Raw genomic sequence first — 11585 nt, forward strand, 5'->3', positions numbered from 1 at the left:
CCCCTTAAAGTCTTGGTCTTGACTCGATACACTCTGGTCTTGGTCTTGTCTTGGTCTCTGGTTAGGTGGTCTTGACTACAGCACTATTGGAGGGAATTGAATCTCTCAAATCAGCATTAAAATGAAAAGAATTCCTGAGAACACAAGTGTCATGCAGGCGATGGGGATTTCTTTAATGACGGCTCACCTAGGTATTAGGTTTTGGAAATAAATAAACAAGATATAAATAAAATCAACATAGCAGAGTCATTTAAATATGCATGTTATATATAAATATTGTATGACAGCCCATGAATAAACATCAAATTGAATATGACTACAAAGGCATCCACTGTGCATTTTAACAAACACAACCACTATAGTACACCACTATATTTCACAACATGTATGGAATTACATTTGGTTCAATAAAAATGAACGTAACTTTATAAAACTGAACATAACTTTTTCAGAAAGTATCAAAAATATGCAATTACAAAAGAAGAAAAACACAATGAAAATGTCGCACAATGTCGCACAAATGTCGCTCAGTCGCACAAATTTAATAGGCTCTTCAAATATGCTTCATTCTTTGTTAATGTTTTTCAAATATTTGTTTTCGCTAATCGTGGATTTTGAATGCATTGCCACAGATTTCGCTTACGTTTCGCAGTTTTTCGTTTGGTGTTTTGACAAACTTCTTGTGGGGGCGGGGTTAACAGTGATCTACTATGATTGGATAGTGAGCTTTTGATGGACAGGTGCTCTCTGACCGGGAATTACAGACACCACTCAGTGGCACGCGCCGCGCAATATGAAAGCTCTCGCGCTGATTAAATCTGGTCTCTACCGCAAAAATAATTTTTCACAGACAAAGTGAAAGAAATTTCTTTTAAGCTCATACACAGGTTCTACCATGTAAAGAAGTTTATACAAAGATTTAAATCTGACATTGATCTTACACGCTCTTTTTGTTCGAGTTCTGAAGAAACTGTACACTATTTTGGTCATGTCACTACACTCAGAAACTTTGGGATGACATTGGTGTGTTTGGGTATTATGACTCTGACCCCACAAACGAAAATATCAGTTTTGTTATTAATTTTTGTTTTTGTTTTCTAAACAAATTTCACATTCACAAATGCAAATTCTCCAACTGTTTTGTTTCATTTGAAATTATTGTTGATAACTGAAACCTTACTGTAAAGTGTTCAATAAAAGGGGTTAATCAATCTTTCTTTTCAGTTGTAAATGACATTTTAAATGTGCATTATCTATAATTTATGTTGAAATGAAACAGTTCCACGGTCTCATATCTGACATCATTATTTGAAGTTGGTAAATATTTGGCAGACGAAGAGCACTTGTTTGTTTTACTAATGTAGTTAGTAACATTATCCGAGATGTGTAGCTCTGCAACAGGCCAAAGGTGAAAGCGAGAACAGCACAAAGACGAGACGTCTTAAAATACTCTACATCAGATCTTTTCATCTCGCTAAAGCACAACCATGCATATGAAGTGAACGAGACATCTCTCTCTCTCTCTCTCTCTCTTGTCCTGGGTTTCTGAGCTTTTCTCTCAGAACTTTATTAACAGAGATTTACTCCTGCGAGTCTTTCACGGACCTGACTTGCATCTCAAACACCTTCACTCATTCCCTCGCTGCCTCTAAATGCCCCACTGCAATCGCCCCGTGCAGCTCAATTTCACCAACAAATGCGTCTAACAGAGTCTGGTTAGGTGGGCCCTGGTGAGCCGAGGCCCTAAATTGAAGAGGAATTGGGTTTCTAACAAGACTCCAGAGCTCTGGTTAGCTTTGACAAGCCCCTCCGAAAACACAAGTATTAAAGCGCTCCGCGGCTGACATGCACATTAAGATGGGCCACTGTGTTCTGCAGAGGAGAAACGGACCTCATGGGACAGAACTGGAGGGGTCAGGCAAACTCCAGTGTTTTACATTATACTTCATTCTCATGTTTTTCTGCTCTTCTGTTCACTTGCCGTTTTTCTCAAAGCAGTTTCTGTTGGTTTAGGATTATTATTTAACCGCCTCCATCATTCCACCTCAACACCATGTTTACACAGTTCTCCCTAATCAAACATCATCTTTCGTTAAGCATTTTCATTAAGTCACATTTAGTCATTTAGCAGACACTTCTATCCAAAGTGGCATGCAAATAAGAAAAAGCACAAGCAATTTATCACACAGAAGCTAACAACATTAGTGGTGTCAAAATACCACATTTTTATATATTATATTAGTGTCGAAATGTACTGAAATTTTGAAAGCAAACCTGAATGCTAAAGCAGTGGTGTAAATGTGGACTCTAACTGTTATACAATTAATATGCATATTCAGAAATATTGTCTGGACACTTAAAATGTATTAATTATAAATTATATAAAAAACAACGGACAAGATGAAATTAAAGAGTTCAAGATTGACATTTATTTCAGCTATTTGATGGTACTTGCAATTAATCTCAAATATATGATTGATTTAATCATATTTTGTCTAAAATTAGTCACATATTTATAAGATATGGCTTAAATTGTATATTTAGGTCTTTTGTATCACTTAAACAGGGATAATAGAAATTATAAATACTATTTTGTATTTTATACACCTTTTGATTGATATATGCATTACATTTTATTATGTCCTCAGTGCAAAGAATCAACTTCCACAAGAAATATGAAACATAAAATGATTAAAAAAAAATATTATATAATTATGTTATAGACTAGGCTAAACTTCCTCTAATCATACATATAAATCATGTGAAAATATAGTTTATTTGTATTTTTTTTATTTTTTATTTACAGTTTTCTTCAATTACTGTGTCCCTGAAGTCATTTTCCACCCTGTTAGGACATACTTTCTTACCTTCCAAAACTGGCTGCAGTTTCATTTCGACCATTTTATAGAAGTGACATGATAAAAAAATTTCCCACAGGAATTCATCTGTACAAACTGAGGTAAGCTTCAACTCTCACTCCTAACTTTTTTTTTATTTTTCATTTTTAAATTAAAAACTCTTAAATTTCTCTCTCTCTCTATCTTTCTCTTTCTCTTTCTCTCTCTCTCTCTCTCTCTCTCTCTATATATATATATATATATAAAGATATAATATATATATAAGATATAAGATATTGTGCAAGAACCACTTAAGCTCCCAGGTCAATGGTACAGAACTCGATCTTGGAGGTAAAAATAAATAAACAAATAAATAAAACACACCAAATAGGCTAGGCATGGAAAATATTACAATATTTAATACAATTAACGCAACATCCATTTTTTCCATCATAATTATCATAATAATAAAAAATTTAAAAAACACAAGAAATGGCATCACTGTCCCTAACTGTTCTTTCTTGTGATGGTTTTTGTGGTTGTTTGTTAATCTAATTAATCCAAATGATTTATAACATCTTTATTTTTAATCAAATACAAATCAGAAATAATTTATTATGTCTGTCCTCTCTAATTTATCATTATTTCTCTAGCCATCTGAACAGATAATCGTTTTGCCACCATGATTGATTGTGATAAGGAACCACATTGCTATTTTTGTGTCCCTCCCCCAAAGGAAATCTGGATTTTTTTTTTTTTTTTGGTACCATTTTGAAACAATATTATATAGGTGCAGTTCCACACATTACAGATGGGAAACCATGCAGGACAATGACGGAAAGCTTGTCCACCATTAATAAACCTGTTAACACTGGTATTCCACCCTGTTATGCTCCTTTTCACCCTGTCATTTAAAATAATAATTTCACAGCAACGTTAAATGTTTGGCATACTTTTGTCTTATTTTGTGAGGTGAGGAGCACTAACAGTATATACATGTTTTTGAGTATTTTTTTTTTATTATTATTTACAACTCTATTTGCACAAAAAAGTACCTGTTCTTAATAAGACATATTCTATTCATCAATAATTGTTTTGTTATTGTTTAAAAAAAAAAATAATAATAGTAAGATGGCATAAGGGACATATACTATCCAATAAAAACTCATTATTGTTTAACATTTTCATTATTAACATGTTGTGATAACTATCTATCCAACAGGGTGGAATATTTTCATGACCAGTGTCTGAACAATCTACCCATAATTATTATGTTTTGAGTCCCCGAGCTTGACCAATATCCATTCCTAATAGTTAAACTTGTCATTATTTTGGTAGAATGCAAAAAAACAACCCCCCCCCCCCCATAAAAATCATGTAACTTTTTTCCCCAACACTTATGAAGCCAAAATGTTACCGCATTCCAGGAGTGACCCATTTACATCTTTACAAATTGTGAGTCTGATCATTTATCTGATATATTAATACATTATTATGTTATACACATTAAAAATTATACAAAGTTAAATTAAGAGCTCGTCGAAGAAGTGTATTCACTTTCATTTTCTTCAAAATGTTGCATTAAAACATTTACAAATTATATACTATATCTCCTTCTCATTTTGATGCAGATAATTAGATAAATGTAATACATGCATTTAACCTCTTTAGTCTTTAATACATTTGCATTGTGCATTTCTAACTCCAAAAGATCCTCATCCTTGCATGCCGCCCCCATTAGCAGGTCATCTCTGGATGTGATATGTGATGTCCATTTTATGTAACTCGTCTCTGTTAACATTTATTTGCTAAATAAAGATGCATGACACCAAAATACCGACACTATCCATTCTTTACACAACGTGGGTCAGCAAGTCAGTCCATTAGTAGCCTGAGAAAGAAGCGGGTTACTAGTTAAGAGTTTATGTGATGGGGTTGAGAGCGCCTCTTCATACAAACCCTCGACCTCATGCTGCATTATCTCTCTGAGCACAAGAGCCTGGTTTGCTACCAACTTCAGTTTTTTAAAGTAACACGCTAAAACAAAAAGCACTTCAAAGATGACTGGTTACATCTGACCAGTAGTCTGACTCTTTAAATACAAATATGACTATAGTTACATTTAATCATTTAGCAAACGCTTTTAGCCAACCCCGATATAAAAAAGGGTTATTTTAAGGAAAGAAAACCATAAATAGAGATAAAAGGCGAAGTATTAAATGCCATTGGCGAATATTTATTATTTTGGGAAAAATCTAAATTTTTACTTGAGATTTTGAGCCAGTCTACAGGAGATGGGAAAAGACTTTTGAAACATTATTTATTTATTTATTTATTTTTTTTACATAGAGATTGTTGGACATATTAGTAAAATGTGTTGACTTTAATAATCCTTGTTGCATTATATTCCATTGGTGAAAGTTCCAAGATGGGGAAGAAATTATTTTTTGTTGTTGTTGTTGTTTTTCTTACAGCCTGTAACTCAATAATTATTAAAGATATCTCAATACCTATTTTAATTCTGGTTCTCAACAAACTTTTATATTGGTATCTTCATTTTTAAGGCACTAAATAGTTCATTTCCAGAAACACATTCGATCTCAATGCAGCTCCATTAGCAAAATGTGACATTTTACCCATTTTCAAGTCACTATGCATACAGCTGACAGCAGTGTTGGGTCCACCTTATTGAGTCCTAATGCAAGAACTCTAGCTGATTTGTGATTGAATTTAATACATAAATGTCTCAATTTCAGACAAATTACTTGGGTCTCTTTCTCTGAAACAAGACAAATGTTAATAGTAAATGCTTCTCTTCACATGCAGAGGAATTTGGCTGATGCACATGAAAATGGATTCTTTTGGATCGATTTCCATGTACAGTACATTTAACATTTTAGGAACATTTGCAATCATTGATCAGATTGAACTGATTGCATTAACGCTGGTAAAACTGACAGTGTGAGAATGATCAGAGGCGCAGACTGATGGGGAGTAGCGTCTAGCTTTGGTCTCTGTGGGAGTTTTCTGTATTAGAGAGTCAGAGCTAAAGTCACACAGCCATCGAGTCCTTGTGAAGGAGAGTGAGAAACAAACTTGGAGAATGAGAAGCACAGGAAAAACACCTTCCTGTTTAATTTGCAGACCCTCTAAAACAAAAGTGCAGCTTAATGAATTGGAAATGGTATTATTCACTGGAGAACATGAAAGCAAACACGGCAGGGCATGGAATCGTGCTACGTGGAAATTTCTTTTATCACGTCCGGGAAGACACACCAGCGCTTGAGTGGAAATGAGATCTCGGACGTGAGAAGCTTCGAATATGTTGAGATGGGGTTGAAAATGACACCAGCGGGAAGCCCTGTTGATTAATAATAGACCAGCAGAAAACCTTCTTCGAAGTGAACATAAAATGATGCTATTAAATGGTAATACTATGCTACTTTTAAATATACCACGGTACTGAAATTAAAGTATTATGGTATTACGGTACTACCACAGTGTGTGTCCAAAATACCAAGTTTGTACCATGGTACATGTGCAAAATGCCAATAATCATGACACCATAACCAAAATAAAATGGTATTAACATCATAACATAACCAAAAAAGAATGGTATTACCGTTCCCATAACCACAAAACTACCATTGTGTACCATTGTACATGCCCAAACTAATGCATGGTATTAACATGCTACAATGTCCAAAATACCATTATATTACTAGCCTACATACGAAAGAAAAAGAAAAGTGATATCACTGTACCCTTTTACATTTCCAAAAAAAAATAGGCCCAAATTTTCATAGTATTATAATGTTACTATGACCAAAATGCCATGTTACTGCCATTGGCCAAATGGTAGGTAAGTAAATAAATAAATGATCATTATTTTCAATAAAATAAACACTGACTGAATTTTTTTGACTTGTTAATACACACACAAACACACACACACACACACACACACACACACACACACACACACACACACACATATAGCAATAATTAAGAGAGGTGATGCTTTATCATGGATAAATCACGGCTCAAGGACGTTGTTAGGCACGACACAAAGCGGAGGTTAAATAACACTGATAAATGAAGATAAAAATAATCTGTTTATATTTATCTTCATTTATCAGTGTTAACTTTATTCTATTAAAGAATAAAATAGTCTTAGTTAACAATAACAACACTCACAGTCATCTAACATTTATATTTTTAACGTTTCTATTTCTTTCACATTTTTTTTCACATTTATTTAAAATTATATATTGAAGAAAAAATGTATATTTTATTAATGGTATTCCTGTTCCGTTTAACTCGAAAACTATATAAACATTTAAAAAAAGAAAACTTTTAATAAAAATCAAATCCAAAATATTAAGAAACAATAATAGTATAAGGTCTCTGTGAATCAATGAATAAATGGGGGGAACACACACACACACACACACACACATTACACTTAATGTTGTCACATTTTCCTGGTTGAATAAACATTACATAAAAAAGAGAGAACATGTATAATTCTATTTTACATTTTATTAATATATTATATATTTTATTTAATATTTTTATTACTAATTATATATTTCATAGTATTTTAAAAATAAAAATAAATTAAAAAATAATAACTAAAGGCAGCAACAATTTGAACAACATTTTGTAAACACTTTACAACAAGGTTTCATTAATTAACATTATGCTAATTAACCACTTTAGTTAACATGAACTAAGAATTAACAATTCTTATACAGCATTTAGCATCCTAACCGATCATATCCAGTTATATCAGGTGACTTTCACCCATTCATTCTCAGTTACACTTGTGAACTTGTATTAGTCCCTAATCAGAGAACACCACCGTAATTATGTGTACATGCTCATTTATGTAAATTATTGTTTATTAAATGCATTTTGAATCGTAACATAGAAAAGAGAATGTAGAGTCTGAAAAGTGGCATACTGAATATTACTCATTTTCCAGAATCCAGACAATAGCTGATGGAGAGCCCACAAGCATACTGATGTGTGTGTGTGTTTGAAAGTCTAACCTTTGAGAGAATCTCTTAAATGTCATGTGTAGAGTACTGGAGAGGACTCTCTTTAGCGCAGCTCTCCAGAGGGCTGCTCATGTGTTTATAACCCTGCACCATGGACCTTCTGAAAACAGCCCTGCTCCACAAGGATCTGCTGTGATTATCAAGCAAACACACAAGGCTTTGTGTAAGAAAAAAATACTTTAATACACTTAAATACATTTCAAAATACATTATATGTTTTTATGCCTGACAAAACTAAATAATTACACTTTACGTACATACTATCTGAACACAATGTACTTGCTGCATCGTTTTAAGAATGGCATCTACGCTAATATTTGTCTGTTTCTCATTTATTCCAAGGTCACCGTAGCCGCCAGATCCAGTCTGTATCCTGATCAAATGGTCACTGCAGTCACCCGGATCCAGCCCAGATGGTGGATCAGCAACTAGCACCGCCGGCTTGTTTAGTTGGGGACACTTAATTTCCAGTGATTTCGTCGACTTGATTGCAAACATACTATTTAAACTGAACTGAGCTGGAAGATGACATGATTGAAATTCAATGATGAACTGCCTTTTTGCTTTAGTGACACCCTATTTTCCTATTTAATGCTGTTCAGTTGCTTTGTTACAATCTGTATTGTTAAAAGGGCTATTTAAATTAAGGTGACTTGACTTGTTAAAATTGCTTTTATTTATCACAAAGTTACAAACGCTATCACTGGATTGGTAATTTTTCAAAAGGTAAACCTTTGTACCTTTTTTCCCCTAAAAGGTACATATTAGTACTTAAAGTGTAAATATAACTATCTAAATGGTTACATTAGTAGCTTTGAAAGGGTACCGCCCCAGTCTCAGGCTGCATCTACTGTATAAGCTTAGGGAGTTTATTTGTTGCATCACTAGCCTATCAGACAATGACTTTGCAAGGAGTGTTTGTGAATTAAACAAATTGACTTTTGAAGCAGCATAATGATTTAATGATCTACAAAAAACAAACAGCTTTAAAAAATAAAGTTAAAAAAATAACAAAATATCAACAAAGTTTAAGCTCAACATTGATAATTGCCATCTTTATTCTAATTTGAAGGACTCTGATAACATGTCTGTGAATTTTTTTTAGACACAGTGTTTTTCTATTAAATTTAGAATTTAGAGTTGAACATTGTTTACCAAAGAGTCTATGCATATATAAAATTTATGCACATACATATAAATTTGTGCAGGTAATATTTTAATGAATGTGAATATTTGTCTAATTAAAAAAGTGCATGGGCCAGCCGCTCTTTAAATAAATAAATTAAATGCAGAATAATTAATGCATCAGTTAAACCATTTCTATTTGAGCATATATTTTTAACTACAAACTGCCTTGTGCATACTGCAATCAGAACTAATTTTGAATACTGTAGTTCTGAATCAGAATTTGTGAGCAATGCTTGTGTCATTAGAAGTTGTGAATAAGGTTGTAAAACAATAAGGATAAAATGTGCAAACGAACTACTCTATCAGAGGACACAATTGATTCTGGTGAGCTCCCAAGTGTGCCGTCTTATTGTGTTAGCACCAGTTTTCTAGAAGGCATGATATGGATAAGCCTTTTATATGTGAAAACATTCATGATTCCATCATTTCAGCTAAAATACTCAAGTGTCTGTGAAGCGAAATTGGCAAATGTAAACCTCCATGGGACTTTCTGCTACTGTAATCTCTTCAGATTGTTTCCACAAGCATGGTTTCTGAGCTGAAACACCATCCTAGATGATTTCTTACATGACTTCTGCCAACAGAGCACCCCAGTGCCAGATGACTCTCTCATATGCTGAAGCAGCACTTCACCGGATTTTCTTTCCTTCCCTTCCTTCAGGAAGTGACATTTAAGTACTGTTGGGTCCTCCTCTATATCTTCAGCTTGCCAATTTTCCCCTCGTTTCTCAGGGGCTTATATGCTTATCCCTGAAATTATCCCTGAAATTCTTCTTTCATGTATGTTTGGAATACAAGAGTAAGTGTTGAACTTGGTTGACACTGAAAAACCACAGAAACCTCTGAAATTAATTTCTTTCTTTCTTTCTTTCTTTCTTATACAGTAAGGATGCATTCAATTTATCAAAAGAGACAAACACATTTATAAATGCAACAAATAAATGCTGTTCATTTGAACTTAATATTCAAAGAATCTGGAAAATATCACATTTTCCACAAATATATGAAGCAGCAAAACTGTTTCCAATATTAATAACATCTCGGTTACATATGTAACCCTCGTTCCCCGAAAGAGGGAATGGAGACATAACGTCGACCAATCCCTGTACAAGTGGGTATATAAGATGGCAGTGTGCATCCATTCATTCAGGTTTGTGCTGAGATGCAACCCGGCATTCAGCACAGTTCGAGGTTGTGGCATGAGGGTTGTAACATCTCTGTTCCCTCCTTCAGGGAACGAGCTTTGCATACATAACCGAAACATTCTCTCTCAGTCAGTCATGTTCAACGTTTCGTCGACTGATGTAGGGGTCCCTATGGAAAATGCAACAAACCCAAAATGTGTTACGTAAATTGAAGATGCAGACGCTGACAGGCAAGCATGTCAGAACAAATATATCTCAAATTGTAAACTTCCCAATGCCCTGTTAGCCAGATAAGCAGGCCCACCTGGGGTGCCAGAGTTTTCATCAGCAACTGTTGGGGGGGGGGGGGGGGGGGGGGGGGTCAGAATGGACAGAATGTAAGGTCATGTGAAAAACTTGGAAAATTAAGGAATCAAGGGGATACAGTGGAATCCAACAATGGCAGAACTGAGAAATCAATGCCAGAGAGAAGGTGACAACTCTCCACCGGACGTAGTGACAGATTCTCCGCCAAGTCTGCAACTGCGGGACAGCAGAGGACCCAGAGTTTATTGGCATGGAACCACAGGAAAAAAAAAAGTGCATGTATCCTAACTAGAAGTGGCACCGCAAACAGAGCACAGAGCCCGCCTCCTGATATAACATAACACATGGGAGGACACAGGCTTCACCCGAAGATTATGGAATCTTGAAAATATATTAGGTGTCGACCAGCCCGCAGCTCTACAAATGTTTGCAAGAGAGGCGCCGTGTGCCAACACGCAGGAGAGGGCAACACCCAGAGTGGAAGGAGCCCTCACTCCCAGGGGACATGGCTCATTGGGACCTTTACACCAAGGTGATGGCATCCACCAACCAATGAGCCAATCTCTGTTTGGAGATCACCATCCCTTTCTGCTGGCCTCTAAATCAGGCAAAGAGCTGCTCGGAGCATCAGAAGCTCCAGGTGCTTTCTATGTTAATGCGCAGTGACACAGCAATGCAAGGGCCTGGTCTGCCTCCTCCAAGGGCAGCACTTGCAGGCTCACCACCTGGTCTCAAAAGGGAATGGTGGGAACCTTGGGCACATAACCAGGCCGGGGTCTCAAGATAACGTAAGAATCAGCCGGACCAAACTCAAGACACAATTCGTTGACTGAAAATGCCTGCAGGTCCCCCACCCTCTTAATGGAAGTGAGAGCAATCAGGAGCGATGTTTTGAGAGACAGATTTTTAGCTCAACTGAATCAAGCAGCTCAAATGGGTCCCTCCATAATCTCAAAAGAACCACAGAGAGATCCCAACAGTGGATGGAGTGTGACCTAGGAGGATTTAGTCTCCTCTCTCACCCCTCAGGAATCTGACGAGTAGGT

Source organism: Carassius gibelio, chromosome B13 (genome assembly GCF_023724105.1).
Source record: "Carassius gibelio isolate Cgi1373 ecotype wild population from Czech Republic chromosome B13, carGib1.2-hapl.c, whole genome shotgun sequence".
NCBI classification, from domain to species: Eukaryota; Metazoa; Chordata; class Actinopteri; order Cypriniformes; family Cyprinidae; genus Carassius; species Carassius gibelio.